Genomic DNA, 14,484 nt, shown 5'->3' on the forward strand with positions numbered 1-14,484 from the left:
CCACAAAGGTGTGACAATAAGCCTCCTGCCTGCTGCTTCTCCTCCTCCTTCCCACTGAACAGAGCTGTTCCCTGTGGCACCTGGAAGTAGGGGTGCCTTGGTGTCTTTGTTTTTAGGCCTGTTCCTGGGGTTTTTTGGGGTGCTGTTTCAGAAAATTGCATTGGATAGATCACATCAGCTCTAGATTATTAAATATAGTTTTCTGTGGGCAAGTAGATGGCAACTATTGGATGGCATATGTTCTGTATCAGAAATTAGAGCTGATGTGGTCTATCCAATGCAATTTTCTGAATCAGCATTCCAAATAACCAAACTGAATCTAAAGTTGACCAAAAACTGATTTGTAACCATTTTGGTACTAATGTTGGAGAGTGGTCCCTGGTCAAAATGGTCCCTGATTAAGTGGTCCCTAGTGAAGTGGTCCCTGGTCAAAAAAAGGTTGGGAACAACTGTCCTGTAGTAACCAAAGTGGCTTTCTGTCTTTAAAGGATGTTGCTATTGAACATTTTACACATTCTCAACAAATATATTCACATCTTTAACTGCAAACAATGTGATCCTTTTAATATGCTGTCACTTAAGGAAGACATATATGTTAACTTTTTGTGCATAATTATTTATGGCAATCTCTTTAAAAGAGTAGGGTGGAGTTTATTTGATGCTGAAGAAATGTATAGGTCATTACCAATTTTGAGCCCTACACAAACACATCCGTGTTTATTTCACACCCTGCTCAAGCTCTCCCCAAAGAGCAGTTTACTTTGTTCAGGAGAATTATAAGCTTTGCTTCTGAGCAGAAAGGCACTGTGGAAAAGAGCTGGAGATCTCTCCTAAAAAACACTAAATGCATTTTTTACAGGTAACAATTTTTCCTTCAGATTCTGTGGTGAGGCATTTGTCACTGCCAAGCATCTTCAGAACAGGCTGCCAATCAAACACTCCATACATACACATTTCAGTTGTGATATGGTAAAGTAGCACATATGGGATCATACTGGAAGCTTTGGCAGCTACATGCAAGGATGAAACTATTTTGATTGACTGTGCTCCTGAAAGCAAATGGCATAGAGTGATGAACTTGAAAACTGGCAGAGACAGTACTAGACACATGGATGAACAAAACAGAGCTGACAAAATAAGGACTGTTAGATTTTCAAGAAGAACAAAATAGCGTGTTTGACTTGTTAGAACAATAGATCCTCTGGACCTTTTGGAAAAAGCCACTCGTGGCCAGTAGTTAATAGAGAAGCCAGAACTTTAATACTGAGAAGCCACAAACAATTGTACAACTTCATTTACAACCTGAACAAAAGAAGGTGGACGATGAAAAAAGTGAGAAGGAGAAATGGAAGAAGCTGCAGAAAGCCATACAATACCTTAGAAAGCAGAATTAATGAAGCGGGATATACTGTATTTTTTCAATTTTAAGACATACTTTTTCCCTATATCAACATCTCTAAAAATGGTGTGTGTCTTAGAATCAGAGGTGTATCTTATGTATTTTGGTGGTGGTGGTGGTCTTACAATAGATGGCATCTCACAATTGAAAAAATACAGTAAGTGTGAATAATCTGGACTGCAAAAACATCTGATCTCAAAGCAAGTTCCCAGGTATTTGTTGTGATTCATCAAAGGTGTATCTATTTAATGTCTATCATATCCCAGAAATATTTAAGGAGATAGCTGTATTTTTCTGTTTTTTTATATGTAATATATACAGTAAAGGTGTTCAATAGCACATTTTAGACTAATTGGGGGCTTGCCTTCAAGTAGCCTTCTGGACTCATGTTGTATGGAAGGCTGCTGTTTTCACACTGCATGGCTATTTCCAGTAAGTATTCCGTTTTCGGGGGTTTTAAACTGGCTTTGCTCTAATATAATAATAATAATAATAATAATAATAATAATAATAATAATAATAATAATAAAGTATTCCGCCCTATCTCCTGGAGGGAACTCAGGGCGAACTCCAGCATACACAAACACAATGGCAAACATTCAATGGCTAGAGACAATGAAACACAAATAAAGATAAAAGCTTCCACTTCTGTCTCTGAAGGGTGGTGCTCATCTCCAGTTCTGCGGGGCGGTACTCATCTCCTTGCTCCATGAAGAGCCTGCATTGTCTGTAAACACCTCCAAAGTCATGTGGCTGGCATGACTGCATGGAGCTCTGTGTTACCTTCTCGCAGAGGCAGTACCTATTGATCTACTCACATTTGCATGTTTTCGAACTGGAGGTTGCCAGAAGCTGTGGCTAACAGCGGGAGCTCATCGCATTCCGTGGACTACCAACCTTCTGGTCAGAAAGTTCAACAGCTCAGCAGTTTAACCCATTGCTCACCGCAGCCCCTTTAAGCAAATCAGGGGGATGCTTTGTACTTTGATGGAAATGAGACATCTGTGCCATTGCCTTTCCCTGTGTTGGTCATGGAAAGGGAATGGATTGTGGCCATTTCACAGCTACGAAGCTCCATACAAGCTCCTAGCTGTGGCGGACACTTCTGCTGATATCAGAACATGTCCATGCAACCAGGAAGAAGGATGAGAATCACACGCCAGATCCAGGACTGCTGAAAGGCACATCTATATTGGACTAAACTTGTTTACAAGTTTTAGAAGCATATTTATGTACTTAAGGAAGTTGCAAATCACAAAGAGCAAGGCATTAAGGAAGGTTATGCACTCCATGTACACACTAGATGCAAAAAACTCCAAATGAACCCAGAGATTTTATTTGGAATTATATTATGGAATTGACTGTTACAACACAGAGAGATGAAAATATGGTTTATTCCCCTTACCTCAGTGGTTCTCAACCTGTGGGTCCCCAGATGTTTTAGTTTTCAACTCCCAGAAAACTGGTAAACTGACTGGGATTTCTGGGAGTTGTAGGCCAAAACACCTGAGGACCCACAGGTTGAGATCCACTGCTTTACCTAAAGCTGTTTTCCTCTAAGGAGCTCTAGAACAGCACATGGGCATTAGCAACACTCATTTCCTCAAGATTTCCTCAAGAACAATGAAGTAAACCTTTGCTAGATAGCAATGGGTATGAGAGATGTGTTTGTAGTTGAGGTATGGTATTGGAACAGGCAACCATTGTGAACTAATCTAGGAATAAATTCAGTGTTCTAGTGGAAAGGAGCTTCCTGACCGCATTTGCCTTCCTCTTCTTGCTTTTTCTCATCCTTTGTCTTCACACAATCACTGTGATGGATAAAGCCAGAAGTAAGATCACGTTTTGCTATTCATTACTAGTAGTTCAAGCAACAGAACCTATGTATCTTCCTCCTTTTCCTCCCCCAGCTAAGCCTGTGCCTTTGGAAGATTGTGAGTAAACTACTTTATGTATGCTTTTAAAGGAGATTCCGTTTTTACTTTCTTCTTATAAGTTGGGGAGGGGGGCTTGCAGTTTCTAACTTGATTTCCCAATATTCTCTCCCAAAGAGAGAAACAAAATGTCTTCCAAATCCTTAACATATACAGTAGTTTTAAAATATTATTTGCTAGATCAATACTGTGACTGTTTTCCTCGTTACTTTAAAAACCTGCACCTAGTTGCAGGATACTGCATTACTCGTAACTTGTTATTCTTCATCTCTGCTCACTAAAATTTATCAAATGTCCTCCCTTATACAATCAATAACTATAGCAGGGGGAGACTTGCTGTTCATTTCAGAACCATTTATCATTGCAATTTGTTATATTTGACCTTGACTAAAGTCCTTCAGCTTGCTTTCTATAACAAAGAAATTCTATGACAAAGACATTCTTTAGTCACTTGTTAAGGGAGCTGTTGCTTTCTAGTGATCAAAAGGCAACGATAGGCTAGATTAGACTGCTTCTGCGCCATTTTGTAGTCTCTTTCTCTCTCTCATACCCATACAGAGCTATTTATGTTTTTTTTCCTCCTCTACCATCCTTAACCTGTACATTTGCATGCCTGCTGATGCCTTGTTATGCCTGTGTTCTGTTATACTTTGGACAGTCCTCACCTGGAAAACTGAGCCCAGTTCTGAACACCACAGTTGAGGAATGATATTGACAAGTTTGAATGTGTTCAGAGGAGATCAACCAAAATGATCAAAGATCTGGAAGCCAAGGCCTATGAGGAGCAGCTTAGGAAGCTGGGTATATTTTAGCTTGGAGAAGGGAAGATTAAAAGGAATTTTAAAATATTTGAAAGGATGTAAGACAGAACAGGCTTGTTTACTATTTGGATATGGGGCAATGGGCACAATCTACAGGAAAACACTGTCCACCTAAATATTATGAGGAACTTGTTTTCATATTTTGTCTTAAACTGCAAGAGCTGTTTGACACTGGTATATTCTACCTAAGATTGTAGTGGAGTCTCCTGCTCTGGAAGCTCGATACAGGGACTAGATGGCCCTCTGTCAGGAGATCTTTGATTCTGGATTCCTGCATGGCAGCGGACTGACCTGGATGGCCCTTGTGATCTCTTCCAATTCAATAATTCTATGACCTCCTTGGTGAGATCTTTTCCTGTTTCTGAACTATAGGCCAAAGCATGAGCTATCATGATGACCTTAGGTTTTTCTATTTTTCCTCAATACAATTCTTAGGCATCACAATACAGCTTATGTGAAATGCTTGGGACCAGATGTGTTTGGGGTTTCAGAATTTTTTGGATTTTGAATAGCTATATTTGCATACACAGACATAATGAGATCTTTGAGATGAGATGAAATACAAAATTAAATTATGTTTCATATGCACCTTACATAGTCTGAAGGCAAGTTTATACAATATTTTTACTAATTCTGTGCATGAAATAATGTAATTTGAGCATTACATACAGCCCTAAAAACCCTAAAAAGTCACATCTTCACTACCGAAGGAAATACAGTCAGAGCTAGGGCCAGGCTTTGGGTGGAATATTTGAAACTATTAGAAAATGGGACTTCCATGTTGAGAAACTCTGTTGGGAAGAATCCTACATGGATGAGAAAATTTGCAGCTCAGAACTTACTCTACGCAAAATTTCAATTTAGTTGTTTGGCATAGAACACAACATTTTCTACACAAAGCATAGCGCTTTCAGTGCAAAAAGCAATATTTCTGTGCAGAAATATTGTTTCTTGCACATCAAATGTGATTTCAAACTATAGTTTTTGAAAATTGCACAGTTTTTGACTTTCCCACAGTGAGAAGAAAATTTCTAAAATTATTGGTTACTTCCTTTGAAAAGTCAGCCTGGCTTCCCTGATGGAGATAGTTCATAATGGTGGTGCCATAATTGAAAAGGCCCTCTTCTTCATACTTACTTGTTACATCTTGCCCTACTCCTTTTTCCGAGCCATGCAGTTACCTTTGCTGACATTGTGAAAGGCACTCAGATTCATGGCCACTGCTGCAGTGACAAATGATAAAAAAAAGGAAAATGACAATCTAGTTGGACTGAACCTGGTTTAGCCCAACTAGAGTGTTGTCCATGTTCTGCTCCTGCCACTGGTGTAAAAACTTCAGCATAATCTGCATTTAGATGCCTGTGTAAATCGGCCTTCTATCAAGAAATAATGTAGTTAGTTACTACCTCATCAGATGGGCTGATTTTCCTGTTGTACTCTGCCTCCTTTCAACTGTCAGAAAGGAGCCTATTAGATGACACACAGACACTTTTGGTGCCAAAAGAGACTAAGTGGTGCATGCCGCTACTGTGGCAACACGGGAGCCTTCCCATGTTGCCTTACCATCAATGGGGGGAAGCCAGGCTGCAATGCTTCCCACATGGGATGAGGGGTAAACCAATGTGGAGCATGTAATAACCCCCCCCCCCCGCTGGGAGCCCATGGATTCATCATGATACATGGCAAATCCATAGCCTTTTATGATGACGTCCTTAGTGTAGGGTCCCCATATTATGTGGACCCTAGGCATGTTCCCCATTCTCATTTATACCATAATACGGCTGTGCTGGTAGAGCTGTACCAGAAACTTCAGTTTTATTTTCTTTCTGCAAAAGTTTGCAATCATAGGACAGGCCACCTGTCAATCACCATTAAGTTTGGTTCTGCCCCTTGTTCAGGGCTCTGGGAGGGAAGGAGCCATTTTTAAGTTAGTCTCACTTAGGAAGCTCATCTATAGGACATAGACCAGCTCGTCCCGTAAAAAGCTTCATATTTCAAGAACACCAGGGATATAGACCATCCGGTGATACAGAACAACAGCACAGAAACATCTGCAAGCCTTGGCTGGTAGGTCCACTCGACACCCAGACGCACTTGGAGTCGGCAGTGGGTCCCAGACCAGTTAGGCCCAGATAATAGATAGCCTGGGAGAGGTTATAAGAGGGTTTTCACAGTTATTCAAAGCCAATCGCCTGTCCCGTGGGGACAAGACTCCTTGAAGATTTATTATTTGTTCGTCAATAAAGACTTTATTTCTTTAAAGATTTCAAGGCCATCTTTTCAGGGAAATTCCTCAACAACCTTTCTTCAACAACCTTCTCGCTGGGCGTAAAGTCTACGTCCTATATAATAGACAATCAGTCACAGGCCCAGCGCGTGACAGAACAACGGCACTGATTCTAAACATTAGATTTCAAAATCCCAGTCAAAATCCCAGCTGAGATATGAGGTGAAATGTAGTGTCAGTGCTGTGACTTAACTCTGGCTTATTGGAGACTTTAGAGCTATTGCCTGCTCTGCCCCTTTCTTCTGCTTTCCCTCCTCTTACCACCTCTTGGCACTAGTTAAAAAGGTGTGTTGCCCAAGGACAAAAAGTCTAGAGAAGAGGGAGAAAGGCACATGTGGACAGATTGTAGCCAGGAAAATGTTGGCAGCAAAAGGTGAACACAAACAGCATACAGAAACCTTGGCAACAGTTGAGCAACATCAAATAGTGTGATGTTATCTGAGAAAAAGAAAAAGAGATGTACAGATGGAAGCTTTTTTTTTTCACTGACCAGGAATCAGGATTCTTATCTAGCTGGGAAGGGATTATAAGTTAGGGAAGCTTGGTGACAAAGCAAATTAACAACATGGTGGCAATTGCTAATGGACTGTAGCAGTTTTAATACTTTCAAAAATGATTTCAGTCCCATCCAGTTATTGTAAGATATGTGTGCATATGTATTTTGGCTGCTTGTGACACTTTTAAGGAACAATTAGCTGGCATAGCAGTGGTGCAGCTGAAGCTATTGCTAGATTTCTAGTAAACGTGTGTGGGGCGGGGCACCTGCATATTCATGTTCTCAGCATGTATGGCAGTGGCGCTTGGTATGTGATGGGGTTTGGTTCCAGTTTCCCCCGCCCCACATGGATACTAAAATCTGTCGGTGCTCAAGTCCCATTATACTAAAAGGCTGCCCTTATATAAAATGGAAAAATAAAGGTTTTCTTTGTTTTTTTAATGGAATATTTTCAAGCCATGGATGGTGGAATCTGCATTTAAAATTTGTGGATATGAAGAGCCGACTGTATATGAATTTATGATAAAAAGAGCATTGGCATCCTTCTTTCCCACTTGTTTTCCTTAATAAGTAAGGACATGAAAATCAACCCTAATAAAAAAGCGTAAAATGTAATACTGACGTTTCAGTTTTTGTTTTCCACCATTTTGCTTCTTCCCTGCTCATCTCCTCCCCAGTTCTTTCTCCCATCCACAGTTGCTTTGTTTCTTTCATTCCTTCTATTTCTCTCCCACCCCAACTCTTTTTCCCCCAACCTTTGATCTTCCAAATCCCAGTTTAACACTCTAATCACCATGCCACACTTGTCAGGCTAAGGGATTTATAAAATACTGTGGCGGTGGTGGAGAGCATCTCGCTCTGTTGTTGCACAGTTTTACATTTTCACTGAAAATTATTAATGAAGCTAAAATGGTTACCTTTTTAAGACCACAGGGCTAGACATGCTTGCCAGGGAGTAAGAATATTGAACTCAGTGGGACTTTATTTTAAATAGATATGCTTAGGGCTGCACTGTAAATGAGCCAGTATATAAAGGAGGTGCTTGCTCTGCATAGGTTTTGCAATTTGATTCCACGTAACTGTTACTGCTTCATCCTATGGATCCCTGGAATTTGTAACCCAGCAAGGTATTTACATTCTTTGCTAGGAACTTAAGTGCCAATCTACAGAGGATTTTACATTCCTTACCAAAACAGCATATTCCAGGATTCTGTAAAATGGAAACAAAACCGTAAAAGTGGGTTCAAATTACTATTAACAGGCACACCCAAAATAAGTCATGTCATTTTACAATAGGGGTCAAATATGGCTGCCCCAAAACTGCTGCCAAGAGGATCATTTGTCATGGAGGTAAAGTGGGGAAAGAACAACCTCTGTATGTTGCCTTGAATGGTAAAATGAATTTTCTGAAATTGCGTAACAGACAGATTAGTTGCTTGGATATGAAAAAGTGGAATATTGCAAAACTAAGAGAGCATTAACAAGTAAAGATAGTAAAAGAGGGAAAAAATACAACTGTTGTCATTGCCACAAATTGAGCATTCCAGAATTGTGCCAGATCAAAGAATACCACCAAGCACCAAACTTATGTCCTTGGGGAAAGTGCAACTGCATCCAAGGAAGAATACACACATACACACAACATATTTCTTCAATTCTAAAATGCCATTGATTGTAAGATACAAACTAATTTCAGTACCACCAATAGAATATATATACAGACAGACAACCCCCACGTTATAAACACAATAGGTTCTGTAGGTTTCTTCTTCAGTTGAATTTGTGTGTAAGTTTGAACAGGCACTTTTTAAAAAAAGTGTAACTTCAGCCAAAAAATATATATGTTTACTAGCCTTGGATAGCATTGGGAAGGGTGAACACCCCGTGGCATTTGTTTTGCTCTCTGTGCCCCTCCTGTTCGGAAGATTTCATCTCACTTTTTGTCCCTTTGACATGTGGAAACAAGAATTGGTGATAACGCTTCCATTGAGACCCCCTTTCTCCATGATAATTCTTTCAGGAATAAATTTACCTTCCTAGGGATAGATTTCTCTCACTTTCTGTTGTCTCATCCTCATTCTTAACTATGACTCACATGTAAGTTGTATGTTTGTAACTCTGCCTGTATATATATACACCCGCTAGATTCTAAAATGTACATGATTTTTAGAGATGTTCATATGGAGTAGAAAGTGTGTCTTAGAATTGAGAAAATAAAGTATACACATACATATACCCCTAGACCAGGATTGGCAAACTTAGATTCTAAAATGTACACTTTAGATTCTAAAATGTACATGATTTTTAGAGATGTTCATATGGAGTAGAAAGTGTGTTTTAGAATTGAGAAAATAAAGTATACACATACATATACCCCTAGACCAGGATTGGCAAACTTAGATTCTAAAATGTACACTTTAGATTCTAAAATGTACATGATTTTTAGAGATGTTCATATGGAGTAGAAAGTGTGTTTTAGAATTGAGAAAATAAAGTATACACATACATATACCCCTAGACCAGGATTGGCAAACTTTGTTCTCTAGGCTTTATCAGGTACCACACCCCTTCCCCATGATAACATCATCTACTGCAGTAGTTCTCAACTTTCCTAATGCCACGACCCCGTAATACAGTTCCTGATGTTGTGCTGACCCCCAACTATAAAATTATTTTTGTTGCTACTTCATAACTGTTATTTTGCTACTGTTATGAATCGTAATATAAATATCTAATATGCAGGATGTACTTTCATTCACTGGACCAAATCTGGCACAAATATCCGATACGCCCAAATTTGAATACTGGTGGGGTTGGGGCAGGGGATTGATTTTGTCATTTGGAAGTTTTAGTTGTTGGGATTTATAGTTAACCTACAATCACCAACCATGGAATTGAACCAAACTTGGCACACAGAACTCACATGACCAACAGAAAATTCTGGAAAGGTGTGGTGGGAATTGATTTTGAGTTTTGGAAATGTAGTTCATCTACATCCAGCTTTCTCTGCCAAAGGGGTTCTTAAGACCATCAGAACCCTTTCTCTGTTCCCCCACCTCATTGTAAAAAGTTGACATTCCTCTCCTAAAGCTTTGTTACTGGCAATAAGATCTTTCACTTTTTTTGGTCTTGTTTTTTGGCCTTGGACCTCCCTGAAGGGGTTTCTTCCAAACTCAGAACATACATCCAACCTACTACCTACAATACATACCCCATCTTTGACCTTAGTCAACTGATCCCCACACAGTGTTTCCATCTTATATACATGAATGGAACTGTGTGGCCTATGGGACACTTGGGCCATATGTGCAGTCTCTGAGACACAACCCCTCCCCCAATTAAAATGCAGAGTTCAGGATAAAAGAAGATGTTCTCATGCTTTTTAAATATCATAGGGTGATGATGGGTGGTGGTGGTTGGGGAGGGGGGCAGGGGAAGAAACCCCAATCCAAAGCAGGCAGAACACCCCCCAGGTCACAAAAGTGATGAGTAGTAATGCAATGTCACTTCCAGTTCATCATATGCCCATCACATTGGGGCAGAAATAGTACTGTGCGTCCTAGTAAGCTCCAGAACATATCCAGCTTTGGATTAACATTTCCAACATTTCAATCCATATTTGTGGATGATTTCACTCTAGTGGTTTTATCTATATAAGAAAGAGCATGGATGACAAGATGGAGCCCAGCAGCACTAGAGCAGAGAGGTTGGAAGCATTTGTTGCATGTTCTATCTGAGTACTTCCCAGAGTTGACTAGTTGGGCACTCTGGGGACACAGTGTTGGGCTAAATAGGCATTGGTCTAACTTGGTTCTTGTTATATTCTTAAATTATAAGTCAGAACTAGTCTACTGACATCACTTTCTTATATCTTTTCCACAAATATTTTGGGACTTGTCCTTTGAAAAATCCCAGAGTATACATCAGTGTACACTTCCTTCATCCAATGTCTTGTGTAAATCATGGCCTAAGACCACCAAAACTGTTTTCTTTCTATTCCATTTCTGGCTGGAAACCAGACTTACCCAGGAAGATTTGGATCAGGACAACACATGGATTAATCTTCATCAAGAACTGAATTTGAGAGTACAGGAGAACAACTTATGTATGGAGGATTACAATAACTGACTCCAACAGTCCAGTAGACTCATAGTAAATTTCACTCAAAATATTAGTAACTTCTGCTTTCTTTGTAGACAATCCCAGTTACACCCACCATGGGGCAAGAATCAAGTGTACACATGATTAATCACAGATGCTCCAAATCCACATCCACTGGTTGAACAAACTAAAATACATCCATAGAAATTTGATAGGAAATAGTACCATATATACCCATGTATAAGTCTACCTTGTATATAACTCGGGGCAAGTTTAAGGCATTTTTGATATGATAAGTGAACGATAATTCCACAGATAAGTCAAAAGTATTCTGCAGATAATAGAAAGCACAAATTCCACCTCAAGTGGTCAGTTGTCCCACAGCCACTATTTCCCAGCTCAGGTGTCCAGAAGTGGCACCATGTCAGAATCATTCAAGTGGGTTGGTGTTTCTTTTAGGTTAACTCAGGACAGACTAAGTTCTTGCCTTTTGCCACTCTACTCTGATGAGGGGATAGTTCCTTTAAAAAAAAAAGAGTTAAGGTACAGTGCCCCCACTGACCCATGCATTAATTGACCCAAGTTTTAAATTTTGAAATGTCTAGACTTATACATGAGTATATGGAGTGATTGATATCTCTAGTGCAATCTCTGTACAGTTACAGTCTGATCTAGCATAGTATACAAACATGAACTGTCACATTATATAGATTGATAAGCCACAACTCCGAGTAGTTCTTAACAATTAGATTTCCCTGTGCTTGGAGATATTAATTACATTGATTCAACCCTCTAATAGAAGCCTTTTGCATTATGGTTTACTTTCATAGTACTAATAAGATAGAACAATTAAAAATTAAGGGTGAAATAGTACTTTGCAGAGACAACAAAAAGTGTCTTTCTCACTGCATTTTGGAGATGCCTTCAAATGACGTTTTCATTGTGCGAGCACATAATGAGACCAGATTAAATCCTGGGCAAAACTGGTGTGCCAGCCCAAATTAAGAAGAGTCTGATTGAGTTCCAGCTACCATAGAAACGTAGCAAGTCTGTGACATGAAACTGAATGCATTTCATGAATTACACGAATACAATTTTCAGAGAATCTGTCTTTGTAGTGCAGTTTGCCTTAGGCAGGGGAATTTCTGCCCAATAAATTATTCATTTCTTTCAAAGCTGACACATTTCCTTTTACCACTTGCAAAATGTCACACACACGTCTGGTTTGTAAAGGTGAAACAAGCAGGCAAAATTGCATTGTTAGAATTCAGAGTTTGGGAGGGGCGGGGATGGGGTAAAACGTGGGTAGAGCAAATAGACACTCCTTTTTTTGTTATAAAAGACCTTTTTAGAAATCTCTTTCTGGTGTTTTTGGAGACCGGGTCCCAATGACTATCCCAGTTCATGCCCAGTTTGACAAATGCACACAAATGGTAATGTTGTAATTCCAGTAACCATTTGGTGCAAAAACAGCCATATCCATTCAGCACCAGAGTCGGTCTCATATTAGTGCACTAAATCTTTCTGAGGAACAGGGAACAGGAACAGAGCAGAGGAAAAGCACAATCCCCCCAAGCACATACACACCACCACTACTACTAGCATGAGTCGGCTGCAGCAGCCTCAGATTCTTCCATGGTCCAGATGCAGTCATATCACTTCACCTTCTCTGTACCATCTCCATGACAACCATGTAATTTGGGCGCTATACTGCCGAAGTGATGCTCAAATGTAACAGTGTTATAAAATACAACATAGACTATATCCGAGTCTTGTTAAGGAAATCAGTCTTGTACTATATTACAACACAAGGGGAAAATTAACATAAAAACGAAGCTGATAAAGTGATTTGATGGTATTGCTAATTTTGCAGTCTCTGAGCACACACAATCATTTACTCCCTATGGTTTTCTTCCCACAACTCACCTATATAAATAACAATCCACATCTTCTGCATTTGGTTCAAGGGTTGTGAAATCAATGAGATGACAATGTGTTTGATTAGAGCCACATTTTTCACACCCCATGCTCTTTCTCTAGGAGAAACTGGAGACACATGCATTATTGTGCCGAAGGATGCACATTGGAAATGTCTAAAGATGAATCAAATCCTAGCCGTTGCAGCTTTAAGCAAATGCATCAAATATTAATGAGAGCCGTAACACTAATAAAATGCCTTACCAAGAAGAATATTACATGCCTTGACACAGAGGTGAATGAATACAGGATCAAAAATGTCTATATTGTTATTTCACTTACCGGAGGCAAAAGCTTCCCCCACAAATGCAGTTCCTTTTTCTCAACAATCCATGTAAAATAATCAGCAGCTATATGTAAGGAGTCATCTTTTCCCCAGTGCCTTCCCAGACTTTCCTTTTATTGTCTTTCCTCAGCACTTATAATGGGTCACGCCTCCCTAGCTTTCCTTCAGGTGTCAAAAGATTGCTAGGAAGCAGGTTGTAGGAAAGGCGGGAGAGGAGAAAAGAGGAGGGGTGGGAGAAAAGGCTGAAAAGGGAGGTTGAGGATGATGGAGCCTGTATTCACTGTATTCACTGAAAAGAGCAGGGAGAGACCTGCTGCACAAGGGTTTGGGTGAAAATGCATTCAAAGAGAGTGAACAATTTAATTAGGAGTTACCATAGCAAGTGCGAGGAAATGGCTAAGAATATTTAACGTTTTCCTCCAAGATGTGTCGAATGGATCTGCCTTCTGCTAACCAATCAGAAACCTTGAAACTAGAACTCGGAAATTTCTGCCAAACCGGCAAGCTGTCTTTAAGAAAATAGGGTGCATACAAAACAATAAGCTCTTTAAAACTTACAAGAATATACTTACATGGCTTATCTGCTCTTCCTCCAAGCCACCTAGATGGAGTGTTGCACTGAGAGCAGCTTTTAGATGGCTTTTAACTGCTTAAATTGTGTGCAATTGCTTCCTGTTAGGTTGTATGTGTGTTTTTTTAAAACCGTATTATAATACTTTTTATCTGTTCTTGAACACAGAACATGCCCATTAATTTATACATGTGTATATTCTACATACAGTAGAGTCTCACTTATCCAACATAAACGGGCTGGCAGAACGTTGGATAAGCGAATGTATTGGATAATAAGGAGAGATTAAGAAAAAGCCTATTAAACATCAAAATAGGTTATTATTTTACAAATTAAACACCAAAACATCATGTTATACAACAAATTTGACAGAAAAAGTAGTTCATTACACACTAATGCTATGTAGTAATTACTGTATTTACGAATTTAGCACCAAAATAACACGATATATTGAAAACATTGACTACAAAAATGCGTTGGACAATCCAGAATGTTGGATAAGCGAGTGTTGGATAAGTGAGACTCTACTGTATTTGTATTTTGCCTTACTTTACACCAGAGCTTTCCAAACTGTGCGTCACAACATATCGGTGTGTTGTCTGAAGTGTGTAG

At 39.5% G+C, this 14,484-nt stretch overlaps 1 protein-coding gene across 2 annotated transcripts in view; it reads right to left on the minus strand.

The window, feature by feature from the left end:
• psd2 (pleckstrin and Sec7 domain containing 2) overlaps positions 1–13,628 on the minus strand; it is a 90,989-nt gene extending 77,361 nt beyond the window's left edge. For both annotated transcript variants that reach the window (XM_062977892.1, XM_062977891.1), the window contains exon 1: positions 13,298–13,628. The gene's annotated coding sequence lies outside the window, so the exon portion shown is untranslated. The remainder of the gene's footprint in view (positions 1–13,297) is intronic.
• Positions 13,629–14,484: the final 856 nt, after the last annotated feature.

The sequence above is a fragment of the Anolis carolinensis genome, chromosome 4, assembly GCF_035594765.1.
Source record: "Anolis carolinensis isolate JA03-04 chromosome 4, rAnoCar3.1.pri, whole genome shotgun sequence".
Classification (NCBI taxonomy): Eukaryota; Metazoa; Chordata; class Lepidosauria; order Squamata; family Dactyloidae; genus Anolis; species Anolis carolinensis.